Genomic DNA, 20,413 nt, shown 5'->3' on the forward strand with positions numbered 1-20,413 from the left:
GAGGGGGGCAGACCCTCTTCCTGTTGCTAGGAGGCGCTGGGTGTCTCGTCTTTTGCTGGATGGATGTCTTAAAAAATATTAAGAGGGAGGGGTGGAGAAAGACAGAAATAGAGTGAACTCAAAATGGGCTGTTCTCTGTCAGGTCAAGTCGTTCTTTACACATTCACTTGCCCTGTTGTTCATTCTACCATATCAGGTGAGAGTGTTGATGCAGGCAACAATCTACAACACACTTTGTACCAACAGTAACACAAACAAAAATAACCATTTATGACTTCTTCAAGCCAAAATAATAATTGTTGGAAAAATACAGAAACACCATCACTTGGTGTGTGGGAAGGGATGCTGTTGACAGGTTAATGCATATTGTAAGAAGTGAACTCTTTTATGTTTTCTTGGTAAAGTAAAAACATGTATTATGGATTGATAATAAAACACAACATGTAAGAGTACCTTCTACCTTTCATTATTTATTACATGTATATATATATATTATATATATATTATTCTATATGTATTTAATTGTTGTTGTATTAAAAAATTGGCACATGTTTTGTATGTCTGATGTGTTAACTTCAGAATAATGTTTAAATTCTCAATATAAACATTGTAAAAAGACAAAAAGAACGATCTCTCTTCACCAGTAGGCCTATGGCCAAAACCTCTTTGTGTTTTACTGTTATCAATGCAATGTAAAGTAGCCTCTAAGCCTTTCCAATTTAACAATTTGTAAGTATTACATCAGGTAGCCTACCTGGTAAATCACTAGAAAGGACAACACCCTTACAATAAGGAAAAGAAAAGGGAGGTTGGGTCAAGAAATCGGGGACAAACAAGGCCAGATGTGTTGACCGTGTAAAAGTAGGCCTTACAGGTGATTAGAGGTGTGGTCGAGGCATGGCCCCACTCACAAACTCAGTTAACTATAAGTGACTTTATTTCACCAGCTAGAAACAGACACAACAACATGCCAGTTACAGATGAAATTACTGGAGGTATTGGATGTTCAGGACAAGCGGTAGAACGGCTCTGGGCTGATGTTGCAGATGTGTTTTCTATGGAGAGAGTGTTGCCGCCGACTAGGCAGAAGCTCTACACCCGGCGTAAAGCGACGCTTTGAAATTGTGGTCGAGCACCTCACCCAAAAATGCTAATATGACACACATGGAGAACAGTGGAAAGTACAACCTGGTCCCCTCCAGGGGAGAGTAGCATGTTCCTGCAATGCCAGAGACTGCAGTTTCAGGGCCGCACTCCTGGGACCGCACTCCTGGGACCGCACTCCTAGGACCCTAGCTTGACACTGCCACCTGGCGAGTAGGAGACATGAATATGAACGACAATCAGAGTGTGAGTAATGTGAAGTGCTTTTAAAGCTTTATTTGTTTAACATTAAAAACAATTCCGGTGTCTTGAAATGAAGTGTGATTAGCTAACGTTAACTATGATTAAAAATATTTGATACATTTAATACGAATATTGTGTTACTGTACGTTTGTTACCTAACTGATAACTGTCTCTAGACAACAACGGATTTTAAATTGCTATGACACCCCCCCTCGAAGCTTGTGTCTTCTTCCGACGAGTCCTGCAGCTTGCTGGTAGATAAAGGCTGCATGAACATTTCTAAACCCGTCTTCTAAATAAATAAAGATTGATTCTGCACTGAAATGCCTCTCGGTCAAACTGCATGTTTATCTTTGGTAGCCAGGGGCATAAACACACTAACAGTTGTTTTTGTTTTTGAGTAATCAAGCACCTCTTCAAAGACACATTTTATTTTATTTATTTCGAACGTGTAATACAATAATAAAAATAGTTATAATAAAAATGAAATGAAACAGGAACACGGAATGGGCTCTGTAGTTTGTTTAGTATATGGCCGTGTAATAAGCGGGATAATGTGCAGCGAGGCGGTCATTATGGGGAAAAGAACACCCGACAGTCTGATCAGGGAACCCGACGCGAAGCGGAGGGATCTTGATGAGCCTGAAGGGTAAACACCAGGTTTACTAATCTACCCGCACAATTTTTCTCTGAAAAAACAAAACACCATTTAATTTCGGGTTAAAATAGAGAGCCGAAGTCCCTCCCTTTCCGGTGGAACTCCATGGGCCCTTATTTCGGAAAAATAATGTATTGAAGTCAATGGAGAGAGAAAACTTATCTTTCGATCCCGTTTGAATTGTGCCATGAATTACACATATGTTTGTCAATCTTAAAAAATAATTTCCATGTAAAAAAAGTCACAGTTTGTCGTAAAACTGTTGAAATATAAGACTATGAAAAATACGCAGCTAGAAAGACTACAAATCCCAGTCGCGTAAGTGATGTCACCATTGTTTTCCTCCACTAAGAGATAGCTAAGATCAATCAATCAATGTTTATTTATATAGCCCAATATCACAAATGTTACATTTGTGTCAGTGGTCTTCACAGTTTGTACAGAGTATCAGTATGACAATACGACACCCTCTGTCCTTAGACCCTCACATCGTACAAGGAAAAACTTCCAGAGAAAACCCACAGTTTAAAGGGAAAAATGGGAGAAACCTCAGGGAGAGCAACAGAGGAGGGATCCCTCTGCCAGGACGGACAGACGTGCAATAGATGCCGTGTGTAATTGAAAAGATAATACATTTAGGTAGTCCAAATGTTTGGAAATGCATGTGTGTATAATAATAAGATGAATCCACGAGGATATCCATCCAGCACTTATGATCCAGGACCACAGCCACGATTCAAGATCCAGGGCTCGTGATCCAGGACACAGGACCGCAGGATCATCCATGACTCCGGATCCCGGCGTAATATATAGACACCAAAAAGAAATAAATTTGGGGAAGCTGGGTTAATCGGAACATGAGAGTACACAGGTATAGACAGAGAGAAGGAAGAGGTAAGATATCCCCCGACAAACTAAGCCTATATCAGCAAAACTAGGGGCTGAATCTAATCAGCCCTAACTATAAGCTTTATCAAAAAGGAAGGTCTTAAGCGCACTCTTAAAATCGGATAGGGTGTCTGCCGCCCGAACACAAACTGGAAGCTGATTCCACAAATGTGGAGCTTGTTAAGAAAAGGCTATGGCTCCCATTGTACTTTTAGAGACTCTAGGAACAACCAACAACCCTGCATTCTTGGAACGCAATGTCCTAGTAGGACAGTAAGGTATAATAACTTCTTTAAGGTAAGATGGCGCCTGCCCATTAAGGGCTATGTAGGCGAGAAGAAGAATTTTAAATGATATCCTGTGTTCTATAGGGAGCCAGTGTAAGGCAGCCAGAACAGGAGTAATGTGGTCCCTTTTCCTAACTCTGGTTAGTACACGAGCTGCAGCATTTTGAATCAGCTGAAGCGACTTGACTGACTTTTTGGTACACCCTGATAATAAGGAGTTACAATAATCCAGCCTTGAAGTAACAAATGCATGGACTAGTGTCTCTGCATCGTTTTGAGGCAAGATATGCCTGGTGTTTGCAATGTTACGTAGATAGAAGTAGGCGGTCCTTGAAATTGATTTTATATGGGCATTAAAGGATAAATCCTGATCAAATATAACAACAAGATTCCTTACAGTCTCACTGGAGGCCAAATTAATGCCATCCATAGTTAGTATATCTTTAGATAATTTGTTTCGTAGATTCTTCGGGCCAAGTACAATAACTTCAGTTTTGGTCGTGTTTAACATCAAAAAATGTAAGGTCATCCACGTTTTTAAGTCCTTGAGGCAGTCTTGAATTTTATTTAGATGATTAATTTCATCAGGCTTGATTGATAAATATAGTTGAGTATCATCCGCATAACAATGAAAGTTTACAGAATGATTCCTTATAATATTGCCTAACGGAAGCATATATAATGTGAACAAAATAGGTCCGAGCACTGAGCCCTGTGGCACTCCATGGCTAACTTTGGTTTGCGTGGAAGATTCATCGTTGACACGTACAAACTGAGAGCGTTCAGATAGGACCTCAACCAGCCTAAAGCAGTTCCCTGTATGCCAACTAAGTGCTCTAATCTTTGCAATAGGATATCATGGTCGATAGTATCAAATGCAGCACTGAGATCGAGCAAAACAAGAATAGAGACAAGTCCCTTGTCTGAGGCTATTAGAATGTCATTTGTGACTTTAACCAGAGCTGTCTCTGTGCTATGATGTGTTCTAAAGCCAGACCAGATCAGCGTCATATATATATATAATCTATCTATATGGCGCTGGCTAAGATAAGATAACTTTAACAAGATGCCTGTGTGCTTAGTACCAGGTTGTTATCATAACAGCAATGGGTCTTGCTCGTTTTTTCGCTTCCCGTCTGATGAAAGGACCAGGAGTGGCTGGATCAAGTTAGCTACCTAGCTAGTAGCTAGCACGTTAGTTAGCATCACAGCCTTGTCATTTGTATTAGCCTTAATATGAAACATTAAGTAACGCAAAAATGTTAAACAGTAAGAGTAGTAGTCATATTTTGTGAACCCTTTGAAGAGTACTGTCACCGGTGTGATCATTCTATAATACACAATTTAAGCCCGGGGGAGAAATGCTAACGCTAGCATCGGCGATCGCCGATCTTTTCTACTTCATGCTATCTGCAAAAATGGTTGACATTAAACATTAAAAAGACCAGGCAGTTCAGAGAGAATCAAAGGAAGGCAGGCAGGCAGCTTTGCATGACATTCTTCTGGACGTGTTTCCTTGTGGTGATAGTGAGGGTAGACAATTGTTTTGTTGACAAGATAGTAGTGACGGCCATCTTGTGTGTTGTTATGCGAGACCAGAGATGAAGTTCATTGAGCGTTTCACACAAACAAATGTGTTAATTCACAGTTTTACGACAAAATTATCTTTTAAATTGACAAACATCATATGTGTAATTCGTGGCACAATTCAAACGGGATCGAAAGATAATCTTTCTCTCTCCATTGACTTCAATACATAATTTTTCCGAAATAAGGTCCCAAGGAGGTCCACCGGAAGGGGAGGGACTCCCTTTGAATTGTGCAACGAATTACACATATGATGTTTGTCAATTTAAAAGATAATTTTGCAAGTCAAACAAATAAAAATGTGCTGTAAAACTGTGAAGTAACACATTTTTTTGTGTGAAGCGCTCAATGAACTACAACTCTGGTCTTGCATACGTCACCAACACCAAGATGGCCGTCACATTAGCACATTTCACCTCTTTATTTCAGAATGAAGCGAAAAGTATTAAAAGAGGTGAAAATCACTACAAGTCTGGCCATGTTGAGAACTGTACATACACAAAAGGGGAGTTAGTCGGTTCCAGCATGCGGGACAGGCTTTACAAGGTTTCGGTGACGGTGAGTAACACGAGTGAAATGTGTAACGTTAATGTCAGCTAGCTAAATTCACTTACGCGACTCTGGGATTTGTAGTCTTTTTAGTTGCATATTTTTCAACACTTTTAAGACAAACTGTGACTTTTTTTACATGGAAATTATTTTTTAAGATTGACAAACATCATATGTGTAATTCGTGGCACAATTCAAACGGGATCGAAAGATAATCTTTCTCTCCCCATTGACTTCAATACATCATATTCAGAAATAAGGTCCCATGGGGCGGAAGTAGATGGGCGTGACTTCGCCACTCTATAGCAGGAACCAGTGCCATATAGATAGAAGAGTTGCGACAGCGGAAGTCCAAAATGCTTGATCGTCACATGGTTCAGGGAGACTCAATAGTTCCCCGGAAGTTCGTGGCGGGCCATTTGAATCACGATTTGAATGCATAAATAACAGGATAGAAATGCAATTTTTTGGTAATTAGTGGTCAATAAAGGTTTTGATTTGCAATATTTATACAACATATCGATATGTGTATATCAATGTTTTGTTTTTTAAAAGTAAAATTTGCTAATATTTGAGGATTAAGATACAAAAAGAAGTACTTTATTGATACCAATTGGGGAAATGTTTAAGCTGCAGCAGCAAAAGACAAGGCATTGTACATTAGACAGTAAAAGACTAGAATTGAACAATCGAAAATGTAAACATCTTAAATAGAAATAAAATAGCATTACAAAAAGTAGAAAATAGACAGTGTGAACAGCTATCTTACCTGTTAACATATACATGTTAGGCTAACGTTGCCTTGGTTAAAGAGCCTGTTGTTTATTGCTTTGAATTCTTTAAAACAAATATTATCTTCTTAAACCTGTATGGTAGTCAGGAGCATCACATCCTAATGTTTATTGATATATTTAGAGGGAGGGGATGGGAAGGAAGGTTTCAAAATTCTGATTAGATACATTTCTACCATTTCTTTAATTCATGGTGGTTTCAGTAATCCCATGGTCATTGAGGACATAAGTAATCTAAATGAGTAATGTAATCTTTATGACTTTCAGAAAGGACAGGAGACCCACAGGTGCCTATCAATGATGGTCAACTGACAGCACAATGAGTCAAAGGACTAGCAGCAGCAGCATGATGATGTTAAATGTGTTGCTTTAGGAACATCCATTGTAAATAAATGGAATTCAATAAACATTGAATAGCATGCATGCAGTTTGTCTGTGCCTTTTCCTCTGTGTTGTCCTGGCATATCGTCTCCCCCATGGTTTGCTGTGCTGCCTGGAGATGCTCCAATTGCTCAGAGAAAGGAGTACAAATGTACGGCTTCCCCACTGACACAGAGAGGAGGAAAGAATGGCTGGCTCAAGTCAGCAGGAGCAATTTAACTATCTCAAAAGACAACAACAGCATATGTATAATCATATTTGTCACAAAACAAAGACCACACCATTGGGAAGCTTAATGTCTGTTTAATCAAAAATAAGGAACAGGGAGAGGCTTGCAAAACTCTGGGAGTTGAGACTCAGGTGCAGGGTGAGGGTCTCATTGCAGGTCTTCAGGCTCCATTGAATCCCCCTGGGGTTATTGTGCTGAAAGAGGGAGACAAAGACAGGATAAAGGGTTAGATACATCTAGCAACTTATAGGATGGGAAATTGCTGACCTATTTGAAACGTATCTTGTGTTTTCACTCTCACTTAAGTCCCTCTCCCGTTGCCATCAATCCAAAATCAGCTGAGCTGCAACATAATACAGAGAGGTAATAATCAACAGAATCACAAGGACATAATATGACTCTGCTAAAAACACTCACCCATAAGTTACGTTTTTGTTTACTGTTTGGAAGTCTCAAATATGCACTCTAAATCCATATCAATAGCGATGTATCACAAATATAGCTCTCTTCCTTATTATTGTGTAACGTAACGTTAAATATATTATACTAGCTTGAACTCCAAGATGGATATCCTCATTTCACCACCTCCACCCACTACAATCACACGCCCCAATGTTATATTTAACTAATATAACTCCCTCCACCCCGGATAAAAGCACGTTAAGAAGCCCCTTTTCTCTAATTCCACAACGTTGCAGGAAATAACATTAGGAGAACGAATTAATAGGCTGTTCGTGGTTAACGTGTGTTGCTCACTTTATCCGGTATCCTAGCCTAATCTGGTATCTGTAAACGTTCCCTAAATATATTGATATAGGGATAATCCACTAACATCCTTTAATACACATGTTATTTGACTCAGATGTGCTGATAATATCCGCAATATAAATCTTTAAACGTCTTTTTACCTTTAAAAGTCCAACACGAACGGTCTATTATGCTGCAACTCTACTGCGCTGCTAGCCGCAGATAGCCTCAATAGTTCCCCGGAAGTCAGCGGCAAGCTAATTTACGGGGAACTATTGAGGGCTCCACGATCCGCCATTGCTGTAAAAAAACTGGTCCATTGCTTATTATACATCCATGGTCCATTGGAGTGAACGGAGATATCCTAACTCTTCTATTATATGGCTCTGGCAGGAACATACTATTATTGCCAGGGGGGGCTGAAGGTGCAGGCTGTGACGCCACGTTTTGACGATTGATTGATTGAAAAGTTTATTAACAGCTTGTATATTGGGTACAGTACAGTACAGCACGACACTGGCAGTGGTTGGTTCCTGAGAGAAACCGGGAAGCGCGGGAGCAGCTTCGTACTGCCGGAATATGTTGGTGGATCAGCAAAGATGAAGACATTTTGCTTTACTGTCGCAGCAATGGAAGGGAATTCATTTCCCTCACAAAAAAGGTTGGAGGCGGGCAGCGTCTCAGAAGTCGGACTAAGTTTGTGGACTTGAAGACTGAGTTGCGCCGAAAATGCGCAGCGGTAAATGTCCGAGGACTGGGGTGTGAGGGAAGCTGCTCATGATTCCCGAGATCTACTTGGAGTTGGAGAGATCGTTTTGGTGTTCTGGGTCGCCCGGCTGAATCCGATGAGTTAATTTACCATTCGGGATCCGTGGTTTGTAGATACTTTTACTATACGAATTTCAGCGTATTTCTCAATGTTTTGAACACTGTGCGTTTGGCGTAATGCACCGGGTATAAATAGGCTTGACAGGTTATTGGAGGCGTGGTTAGGGCGTGGCCCTGCTCCTGAACCTAGGTTAACCTTTCATTTCCTCCCATATGCCATATTGTTACTCAGTAAGTCATTCTGTACACTGTTATAAGTTTCCAAATGTGTATTTGTTGTTCCTTGTTTATGTATCTGTACCAGGTCATTGTTGTTGCATGTTGCAGACCATTATGTAAAAAGTACTGCTTTCATAGTGCTTTTCTAGGTTTTGCAACCAGTCAAAGAGTTTTTTACAACACTAGTCTATGGTCAGCAAGCATGCACCCATTTATACAGATGCAGTCATACAGAGGGCCACTTGCTCATCAGGATTGATAAACATTCGTACAAACTTTACCAGAAGCAATTTGGGTGTTCAGGATCTTGTCCAAGGAGACTTTTACATGTTGATCACAGGGCCTGGGAAAGAAAAAACAATCTTCAAGTGGTGAATAATTGTGTCTTCATGAGTCAGAGCCGCCCAGCTGTATTCCAAAGTGTTACCCCTTTATTTTCAGTGGTGTACCTGCATTCGTTGAGTGAAATATTGTCTATTAAACTCCACAAAGCTCAGAAGTCCCACTGTAGCATCAATGTGATCAGTTTGAGTGGTATCGGCATGTATTGCGTGAGACATTATATTCAGCAGAAGTCTCCACGTTTGCAGTCAACCAAAGTAGTTTGTAAGTATGCTAACGGACAGAAAAAACACACGACCACATCGCACTGAGTTTGGCCTGGAGTACTGACCGTTTATTACATCTGCGCATGCTCATTAGCATCACCACGTTTCAGGCACATTCTGATGATGTCATACACATGAACTGAAACATGACTTTGTTATTATATAAATATGCTTAACAGCATGTCTTTTAATTTCTCAGGGGACAAAACTGAAAATGTCAAAAAGAGAGTAGTGGATGTGTTTCTACCTTTTTTAAGAAAAAACATTTTACTTGTTTAATGACCGATTCTCAATATCCTCAACACAGTTGGCCTTGTTTTCTGGTAATAGCAAATTATGAAGGGTAGTTTTCTGCAGGCAAAGGGTGGAGGTCAGTGTGTCTGCCCAGTCAGCAGACCTGTCTATGTTCATTTGTGTGTGTGTGTGTATATAAATAAAATTGCCGTGTGTGTGTGTGTGTGTGTGTGTGTGTGTGTGTGTGTGTGTGTGTGTGTGTGTGTGTGTGTGTGTGTGTGTGTGTGTGTGTGTGTGTGTGTGTGTGTGTGTGTGTGTGTGTGTGTGTGTGTGTGTGTGTGTGTGTGTGTGTAGGGTGGAAGCAGTGGGTTGCCTTTTAGATGCACAGTCTTGTGACACCTTAACAGACGCTGCTGACTCCCCTGTCAGGGCTTCACCCTTTGTGAGAAAAAGAAATTGTGATTATACAAGAGACTATAAAGGCTAGCAAGTCCTCCTCTTGCACATTCTCTGAACAAACAGAGGCTCACTAATGTGTATGCAGGAGCAAAGGTATTATTATATACATGAAGAGGGCAGACTTGGTGCAAAGCATATCACAAGATTATCATGTTGAAATAGATTTTCAAATATGCCTTGAAACAAGATAAGAATAGATGTCATTATGCCATGCGCTTTCAATGAATAACATATAGGTAGGTCTCTTCCTGTCTCCTTCTCGAAGTGCCAGAAAACAATATTGCAAATCTAACTTGAAGGGAATAATTAGAAGAAGTACTCAAGGTTTCCTTATTATTCTGAAACAATTCCTTGATTATCAGCCTGCTGATTGTATGAAGCCTGCGTGTAAACAGACCACAGAATATTTGTCAGTGCTATAGCAACCCTGTCTCCTTGAGTTACTGTTCTGCCTCATGATGTATGTTCACAGGCTATTTTCAGTGCCAGTGCAGAAACTTTTACGCAGGTTGCTGTCCTTTGGCAATTCAAGCAAATCCGGTATCATTTTTCATTCTTTAACCATGAACTCTAAGTATAATAACCACGTTTTGTTGTCAATAAGGGAAACCTTACTAAAGGAATAATACAAAATTGTGAAATTTGTAAAGGAAACTATTTCATGCAGTGTATGGAGATGTTTGTGGTTTGAATGTTCCCTCTGACACACTGGAAGACATCTTTATTTGGACAGAATCGGTATTCCAAAAACACATTTGATTATGTTATAAATAATTCAAAGTGGATAGAATTGGATAATCCCAGCGTTGGTCTATTCGCAGTAGACAAATAAGTGAAGTGTGATTCTGTGAGGAGAGAACAATTGAAATTGCACATTACACAGGTCATTATGTTGTAAATATCAAACGGGATTCAGTTTAATTGTATACGTTAGCTTACTGGCTGTAAGACATGTTTCTTGCATCTGCTTCACCCATTGGGCTGGACAATAAATAAAAGGAAAGATAAGAATTCTGAATGGGTAAAAGCTAAATGTCCCTTAAGACATTAAAACTAAACGTATACTGTAGACAAGCTTAATATTAACCAAGCTAACTATAGCAGCAATCTTAAAAATAATCCCATTTAATGAATAACTTTAGCTGTTTCTTATGGTCATGTTTTGTATCCCCCCCCACCAAACTGTGCTTACGTCGACAATCAGTCGATTAAGATTTGCGGGGGAATATCTCTGCACAGAGCGGCTGCTGATTTCAATAAGTAACTCGGCCGTGATTTATAGACTTAATCCCCCACAGACAGCGTGTACAGCCAGCTCTAATGAAACACATTGAAACACATTGGGTTGGATGTGATCTGAAGGGTCAAGATAGCTGCACCATGTGGTAAAGAACATATGGATCATTGAGCTCCTCTCCAACATTCCTGAACAATCTGGACAGGACATTGAGCATTTTATCACCACCAAGGACTTAGCAGTTGCCCTACGGATGCATCCAGCTGCCTGGGCCCAGCGGGAGAAGCATCCTCTGGAAAAACAGGAAAATATCTCTTGCACATTGCTACTGTGACGTCAAGTTTTGTAACTTTATCTTAATTTGAGCTGGAGACTGTTTCTCATAAAGTCTGAAGAGGATTATACTATCTCATTTCAACTCTGGTGTTTTGTTTCTGCCAGAAAACACAACACTGTGACTGCACTGAATCTACTTGCCACTCTTTAAGAACTCTGATAACTCATTCCTGCATTCCGGCAAAAAAAGGTCAGCATCACTTTTGTTTTCCGACCCGTGACTCACTTTGTCCATGAGCAAAAGGAGTCATTTGGATCAGCAAAACAGTTTAAAGCTCACATGTTGTGAGATCATCTGAGAATATGCCATCAGTTCCACTTGGAACCGTAGGAGCCTGAATGGACCTGGTTCAGTTAATAGACTAGTGCAGGGGTGGCCAACCCGCGGCTCTCGAGCCGCATGCGGCTCTTTGCCTAGTTTCATGCGGCTCTTCAGTTCATATCGAATTGTATATGTGTGAGTTTGGGGGAGAGACACTGACTCCTGACTAGTGTTGCACGGTGTACCGATACTTGAAAGGTACCGCGATACCCTGCCGTTAAAAACGTTACTATTCCTCCGTTTCATTAGTATCGGTACTTTAAGAATGACGGGGAAAAGTACTCCGGTGAGAAAGCGCCGTTTAATAAGAGCCGTGTGTGTTCAGCGCTCTGCTTCCACTCCCTGCACTTTAGCCGTGCCTGCAGTCCCGCCCCTCTCAAGCACGCTCAAGTGCCTCCCCTCTCTCGTGCACGCGCTAGCTGCCAGAGCACGTGAGAAAACGAGAAGCATGGCTGCAAGTGGGAGTGCAGCTGCCGCTGCGCCTCAGTTTGTTGACAAAAAAGACGCCAGAAGTGACATTTGGAAGTATTTTAGCTATATCTCTGACAGTGAGAGCAAGCCTACGGACACCACGAGGCCTGTCTGTAAGAAATGTATTAATTTGATTTAATACGAATTCTTGTCATTTCTTTTATTTATTGTTCTCATTGTTTAAAAGTGTGTGTTATGGTTATGGTTCTGGTGTGAAATAAAGCACAATAATTACATTTAAGACTGTTTCCCTTTTTTTTAAGAAAAGTATCGAAAAAGAATCGGAATCGCAATTCTTGACTTGGTATCGAAACCAAAATGTTGGTATCGTGACAACACTAGCTAGCTACTCCTGACAGTTAAACCTGATATTTAGTAGGTCTGTTAAGTATTGAATGCTGATCATTCTGACGTAATTTGGCCGGTCAAAGTTGTTTGGGCTCGGATAAAATCGCTCCGTTACTTTCGTCCCGTGTTACTTTCGTCCCGTGTTACTTTCGTCCCGGCTCTCCCTACGTGTGTATGTGTGGTGTCAGGTGTCAGTATGAGAGGATGACAGCGCGTCTAATTTTGATGTGGCCCAAGAGCCAATCACAATAATACCTGTGATGCAGTGAACCAATCACCTTTGAGGGGGGGGAAACCTATCGTTGATTAAACACTATCCAGTGTTTCCCCTACCATTGTCTTGGAGGGGCGCTGCGCCCCGCCAACGGAGCCCCGTGCCCCCCCCTGAAATTCAAGGTGTTTAAAAAATATATATAATTATTTTTTTTTTTTAATATATATATATAGCACCAAATTGCAAATAATCTATAACTACTGTCACTTTAAACATTGAACATGTGCTCTTTTATTAAATAAACTAAACACTTTCATTTTAAGTTGTGAGTTTAGTGTTTTTGACCCTAAGAAACACTGATGCATTAATCAATAACAATAATCCACAGCTCCTCTCTCTGCTCCAGAGGATTTAAAAAAAAAAATATCCCAATGCCACAAAAATGCATCAGTGACGTGGTTGAAATCTTGTCTCCAGAAAACAAAAAACTGAAACAAGCGGTATCAGTGACTGTGTGTTTGATGTGGCTCTTTGCAGTAAAATAGAAAAAATGTGGCTCTTAACCTCTGACTGGTTGGCCACCCCTGGACTAGTGGATGTAGTCACTGTGACGTCAACAATTGCTTTGTCAACTAAAGTTTTAAGCCTATAGGTTGGCATTTTGCCCGTCGCCATCTTGGTATTTTGGAACATGGAGTGACCCAAGATGCTTAATAAGACATTTAACAAAAAGGTAACAATTAACCTTCATGATGTTAAAACACACTGTTTTTGGGTCGAAATTCTAAGGTGGAACAATGCAAAAAACACTGGTAGTGTGCTGTCAAACACAAGGTCAACAGGCCCTTAAGAATATCCTCTTGTATCATCTATTTCACTCTAAATGGGGCCGTGATTAAAACAATTAACCTCATTCTGAATTGACTTGAAACTAAGGATTGGGACGTTAACATTTATTAAGATTTATTGTTACTGAGGTAATAAATCAACTGAAAAGTATGAGGATTTTCTTCAAAATCAAACTTCTTTTTGCATTCTCTTTAGTAATTGTCAGCCCCATGATGACTATTGTATAGATAGCAGGTTTAAGGCACTATGCATTGGCTTCACTTTTCAGACCCGGAGGTCGACACTTGCTTTAGTTTCACAGCATACTGCAGAGTTTAAGTGATTAGCTACCATTAGAACATGAGGAGATGAGAGGAGATGAGAGGAGGATTACGATGACAGTTATGCCATGAGTTATTGTATTTCAGACAACATTCATCATGCTATCATCTTCCTTATTATTAGGACTCAGTGTGGGAACATGTGGCATGCTGGCCAAACCATACACTGTGGCCATCAGCTGTAAAAGCTTACCTCTCTTTTCTATTTTCAGAGTAACAAATGCCTCCCCCTCTTAGTAAAACAGGATATGTATTTTTATGGAAGGTTATCTGGGGCATGAAGAACATCCAGAACTGCAGGGAGGGCTTTGTGCCAGCTTTCATTACAAGGTGTCTAAGATACAAAACACTACGGGAATAGGGTTACAAAAAAATAATAATAGATGTCACCCTGAAACTTCCCCAGATTATAAAAAACACTACGACAATGTTGTTTTGTATTACAATATTTTTCTAATGGGATGTTTAAATATGCAAGTCTGATCAAATATGTGGTCATTTTCATACATTTCCAAAACAAAACAACATTTCTAAACATGGGATAAAGTCAGGTTCCAAATTCTTGTTTCATTTTGTTGATATATTAAAGTGAAATGTATTTACAGAATGACATTTTGGATATTTGTATCACTACAAACATTTTAATATATTGACTAGAAGTAAAACTTGTGTGTTAGAAGTAGTCTGAAATGTTATGTGTTAATTTGCAAATGATCTAATGCTAACTTTTGGGGAGAAATCTACAGATGCAAATAGACAGAAAAGTGTAGCTAGCCCAAAATTGACCAATGCGTCATCAAATCTTTTAAATCCCTGTGTAAGCCATATTTTGTATGTCCCATTCAACACATATGGGAAGGCTTCAAGAATAGTTTATCATAAAACCATTATGCTTTGGCAAGATTGCCCATTCATTTTTCCGCAGACTCCAGCAGGTGTCACTCTAACCTGTGATCTCCAATACAGACATAGGAGCTGCAACCACCCTCCAAATCTGACGGAGACTGTCTGAGGCTGCAAGAGGAGGGCTCAGTCAATCAGTCATTCAGTCATTGCTCTGCCTTCACCATGGGTGAGTTCACCCGAGGTTCACCCCTGCCCAGCAGAGCAGTGTGAAACCCAGTCTGCCTGCCACACTCTGGCACACACTCTGCTGAACCCACAGCCCCGGGGGGAGGAAATGTTTTTGACTTGCTGTTAAAAAACACACCTCTTTCTGTTTGTGTGCTAAACTGCTTGAGCTCACAGTTAAGGCATTCCGAGATAACGATCATTAACCATCTATGGTGGCTTTGCCTAAGACCGTGAGAGCATTCATCTTGGGGAAATGGAGGGGAGAGACATGTTTAACGAGGGGGTCTTTGATGTCCCAGGACATGCACAACTTGTGCTTCTCAGCATGCCAGCCAAGAAAGAAACGGCCGTGCATAGTCCTACAGCACTTGATCAACCACTGACAGGACTGTGTTTCAAGGACACAACCATACGTTTATTTTGCTGAGGAGTTAAGTTGAAAGTGTGGGCGTAATTCTCTCTTTGTCTCTGGACTTCAACTTCCTTGAACCCTGTCATTTCTAATCTTGGGGGCACAGCTGCAATGCACGCTTGTATGCACATCTTCAGTGTTTTATAGCATGTAAATCTTCATGTATATTGATAGCAGGTTACATAACATCCACAGCAGCTGCTGCCTCACAAACAATCAGGAATTTACATGTTCTGAACACAGTTTCTCTTTCTCTATCTGTGCATGCACATGTGTACCTTTAGCCATGGCGTAAGCTACTTCAAAAGCACTCGCACTGAAGGAAAGTGCTACACTTTAAGTGGTTCAAGTTTATCCCACAATAGAGGAGGTGAAACCTGGTGTGTCTCTTTAAGGTACACCATACATAGCAGGCACTCTGCTTGTTGTAGCACAACACAGAAAGATAAAAAGGAGGGGCTGCACTCACTCTTTCCCTTTTTTCACTTGTGTGATCAATCGGGCAAGGCCAGCTTACATGCTAATTCTTCCTGATGTGTTTAGAAACCTATTTAACTCTGTAAAGACTTTATTTCAAATGAAGTGGTGTATGCTTAGGTCAGTCCATACTCATTACCCCTCTGACTTAAACCCTGAATTCCCTTTAAAGGCTTTGTCTGACATTTCAAACCCCCTGCTGGCACGCGTCTTCATTTTCATTTTCGGTGGTCAAAACCAGAAAGGTCAAATAGTGTTAAACCCACACACAGTCTTTTCATAGTGTATACATATTGTGCTGTGGGAGAAAAGTCCATGAGCCGAACAGAGGGCGATATGTGTTCTTTACGTTTCTGTTTGTTAAACATGTTGGACAGAGGCTGTGATGGGACAGTGAGTAATGCATTTGAATAATGATATAGCTTAATGGGGTACTCAAGCGATTTGGTACTTTTTGTATGCCTTGCATGCGACAGATTAAGTGGATAGGATATGAGATACTTATCATTGTATTACCTACAGTCAGAGGATATTTTAGCCACCTCAAAAGGTTTGTTTTTAATGTTAAAATATAACTTAATAAATATGTACTTGACCTGAATCCGAACTAACTCTATAAAATCATCAAACTTGCACAATTACACAAAATAACAACCAATCGAGCTCCTGGTACACCAGCATATCCCAACTTTTGTAAGGTAACATTTCTTACAAATGTTTGGTCTGTTTAGTTCCTGATTTTAGAGGGATCTTATGATTACCATATTACTATAATGCAAGACAACATCTCATATTAGGCCTTACCTGTCTAGTTAATACCTTTTCTCTTTCAAATTCTGTCTCTCAAGTCCTATACTGACTCAGCGGAAGTTAGTGACCATGATGATTCAGAAAGCGCCAGAACCACAGAAAACGTAAAAGGACTGCTCTGACTGGAAGTGCCAATAATACATAAACTGAGCTTTATTAGTTCAAGTGGAATACCCATTTTAATTTTACTACACTCGTTTTTTTCAAACAAATTTGCATTCTATCTGTGGATATTAACCTCTAGTCACAGTCAGATGTTTTGACTTACAGTGAAATGTCTGTTAACACTCCTCCTGTAGCCCAGAGAGTATCTGTTGATTTCCACTGTGATGCTTGTGTTTCGTCATTGAGTTAGACTTCCACTCTTGTCCAATACATCATTCATGTTGTCAACTAACAGAAGTGTGAAAATTGTAGGTCCTGTGCACCTGTGTGTGTGTGTGTGTGTGTGTGTGTGTGTGTTTGTGTTTCTGCCCCTGCCACAAGGTTGTAACATTGTTGATACATTCAAGCACCGATACCTGTCTGCTCTCACATTCCCGCATTATGTCTTGCTCGAACCAATCTTTCTTTTTTTCACACTATCCCAGCTGCAAATTTGGGGCAAAACACAATAAATAAAGCTTTGCCAGTTTGGGTCCTTATCACAACTGATCAAGGTGGCCAAAAGAGTCTCTGCTCAGAGGGCCTTGCAAATGATTCTGGAAGAGAGAGAACCATTTGATGATGATGTAGAGGAAGAGGAAGAGGTTTCAGAATGTGAGGGTCACATTTCTGAGAATTCTGAGATGAGATTGAGCATCAGCTAGTTGCAAAAAAAAGACAAGCCACAGGACCAGCCAGTCAGCGGGCAAAAAACGAGTAGCACTTTAATTAATTAATGTGATCCAACAAATGTAAAAGGGCAAATATTAACCATATATGCTGTTTATATTGCTTGTAATTGAGATGAAGTAAACATCTGTTGAGTATTTTAACATAAAATAGTTTGATTGTGTTGAATTGAAGCCCAAAAAGGCAGCGGGTCCACCAGACCCACGAACACTGGCTGAATAACAAAAATATGAACACCACATAAGGGTTAAACAGCATCTGACCAGCAGTGCCCATTAAAATCCAACTCCCCACCACGGAAAGAGCAGTAACCAACCACCTTTAGCCGGTCTTGGCTTTATTTATTTTTTGTCCGCCATCTCAAGGTCAACCTTATTTATTTGCCGGTAGAAAGTGTCAGAAATAGGAGGGAGAGTTTGATTGACGTGGAAATCAATTACAGCCTCAATAATGGAGGAAACATCCCTTAGTGGAGCACAAGCAGCACTTGATCAAGGCAGAAGCTGTCAAAAATGATTACTGTTAAAACGCTGTTGCATACATGGGAATTATACTACATGTAACTGCAGATAAAAGAAGAAAAAAGAAGAAAATCAGGGTGTAAAACAAAGATATAAGGAAAAAATAAATCCTAATACTTGTCAACATGTTGAAGGATGGCTCTATAATGAATACATGATGACTCAGCTATTATGTTTGAAGAGTATTTATCATAGTGTGTACAACTTGGGATCAAACCTCTTACTTGAGATGAACACATTTCTTCTACAGATTTGATCTCTTTTGGACTACAACAATGCTTCGTCTCATGCAGATTAGTTGGTTGGTTTCCAGGGCAACATTAGTCTATTATTTGTCCCAGCACTTTGGTCTGAAGCTTGAAAGGGCCCTTCTCTACACTGTGACCCCAGGAGGCCGTGTATGTCCCACCCTCTGTAACATTGTGTCAATGATAAACCACCCAGGAACATCCAAAGACCCTCACCCGGTGAGCAGCAGAACCATGAATACACAAGGAGGCACGGGACAGTACGTTGCAACACCAAATAAATTGCGAGAAACATACTGCTGAGTGATCAAAAAATAACAAAATAAAAAGAGAAGCTATTCAGTGTGTTCTAGATTTTACAAGGCATGACAAACTGCTTGATGGGTGGAAACAGAACTGTATGCATTGGTGCGTGTGAAGCATACTCGTAATCATTTACAGCTTTGGGTTGTAATTCATGCGGCTTGTTTGTTGTTAAAAAAAGTTGCTCAGGTAGTCAATACCAGAATCACTGTCAGAAGAATCTAAATTCTGTTTACTCTGCCAAGATGGCTGGTAAACCACCAGTTCTCGTAGGCAGGAAAAAGCACAAAACACTAATTTTGCACAACAGAAAAGACAGCTTTGATGCAGGAGAGTTCTCATTCATTTAACAACTCTTTTTTTGTTGCTGTTGTATTTCTTCTTTTTAAGGTTTATTTCCTCATCTATCAGGTGTTTATTATGCTGTAATGAATATTCTGTTATATACTGAGTTCATTATGAAGCTTGATTGTTATTGAGAGGAAATTCATCAAAGTAATAAAGTTTTGTACCATAGGCTTATGAAAACATGTTCATTACCACTGCAAAACAACTATTCAAAAAACAGCGAACTTTCAGCCAACAACAACATTAATATCTGACATGCATATATGTTACCGTATCAATGATAATAATCTAATATTAAAGTGAAAACTACAGAGCCCATTTGGCTGCCTGGTATGTACTTTTTAAAATGTAATTACATTTACATTTTCTTTTTCTTTTTCTTTTTAAAGGGTCCCTATATTACGCTAATTGTCAGGTTCATATTCAGGGACGTGCACAGGTACGGGCTAATGTTGCCCGGGCAACTGCCCGTTTGGCCTTTTTGGCTGACCTGCCCCTCTGGGGAGAGTGAGAGTTTGTTTTTCTTTTTTCTGTTGTGGCCGAATCAACATGATAAGCCCACAATTAGTATTGTAGCGTCTCGCTGCGGGAAACACACTTTGTCAGCGCTGTCATCTGCCGGTGCGTTATCACCACCTCAGTGTCGGATTTTGGAAACTTGATTTTGAGTTGTCTCATGGCAGTTAGGGTATAAGGGACAAACCAGGGGACTTTACTTCCTCTTGATACCGTCGGTTATTTACAAAAAAACACCTAAATAAATAAGTAATTAGATACCTTACCGTTACAACGCTCATAAAGAATGTTAAGAATAAGAATAATGCGTATTGAACTGGTTTCATTAATTAGTGAGTTTAGTTAGAGGCCCTATTTTATCAGTATGTCTGGACTGCACAGCAGTTACAATAGTCTGGCAAACTACATTAGAACATAATTGTCCCCATTTTGTCTTTAATAGTTACTAACATTAGATATTTTAATGAGATATGGACCGCAAAACAAAAATGTCCCTGGTCACCTTAGCTTATTTTGTTATGAGATGATAATGTAAATTACTCTTCAAATTAGTTAATGTAAAAATCGTTTGGTTTCTTTTACATCAAAAACAAGTTACAATTTTCAAAAGGTCTTGTGTTTTTTTCCGGGGGGAGGCCCTTTTTCCAGTTTAGAGCAATAGCCCCTCCAAATGTCTGTGCACGTCCCTGTTCATATTTGTATTTTGTGCTTCTACTGTGACATGTTTCCATGCTTTAATGTTCAAAAGGTGTGATTGGGTAGCTGGCCGGCTCTGTTGTGATTGTTCAACCGCTTAGAGATTTCCTGCCTCTTTTACTACCTAATTATCTCTTAAAGTCTTTAATTACTCATGCTGGTCATCTGTTGATGTCCCGCATGAAAGCAGATTGGTTGGGCGATGAACCAAACAGGGATTCTTGTTATCCAGGCATGTTCCTTTTTTCCCTCAAACTAGCTCGGA

This window comes from Gymnodraco acuticeps, unplaced genomic scaffold (assembly GCF_902827175.1).
Source record: "Gymnodraco acuticeps unplaced genomic scaffold, fGymAcu1.1, whole genome shotgun sequence".
Classification (NCBI taxonomy): domain Eukaryota; kingdom Metazoa; phylum Chordata; class Actinopteri; order Perciformes; family Bathydraconidae; genus Gymnodraco; species Gymnodraco acuticeps.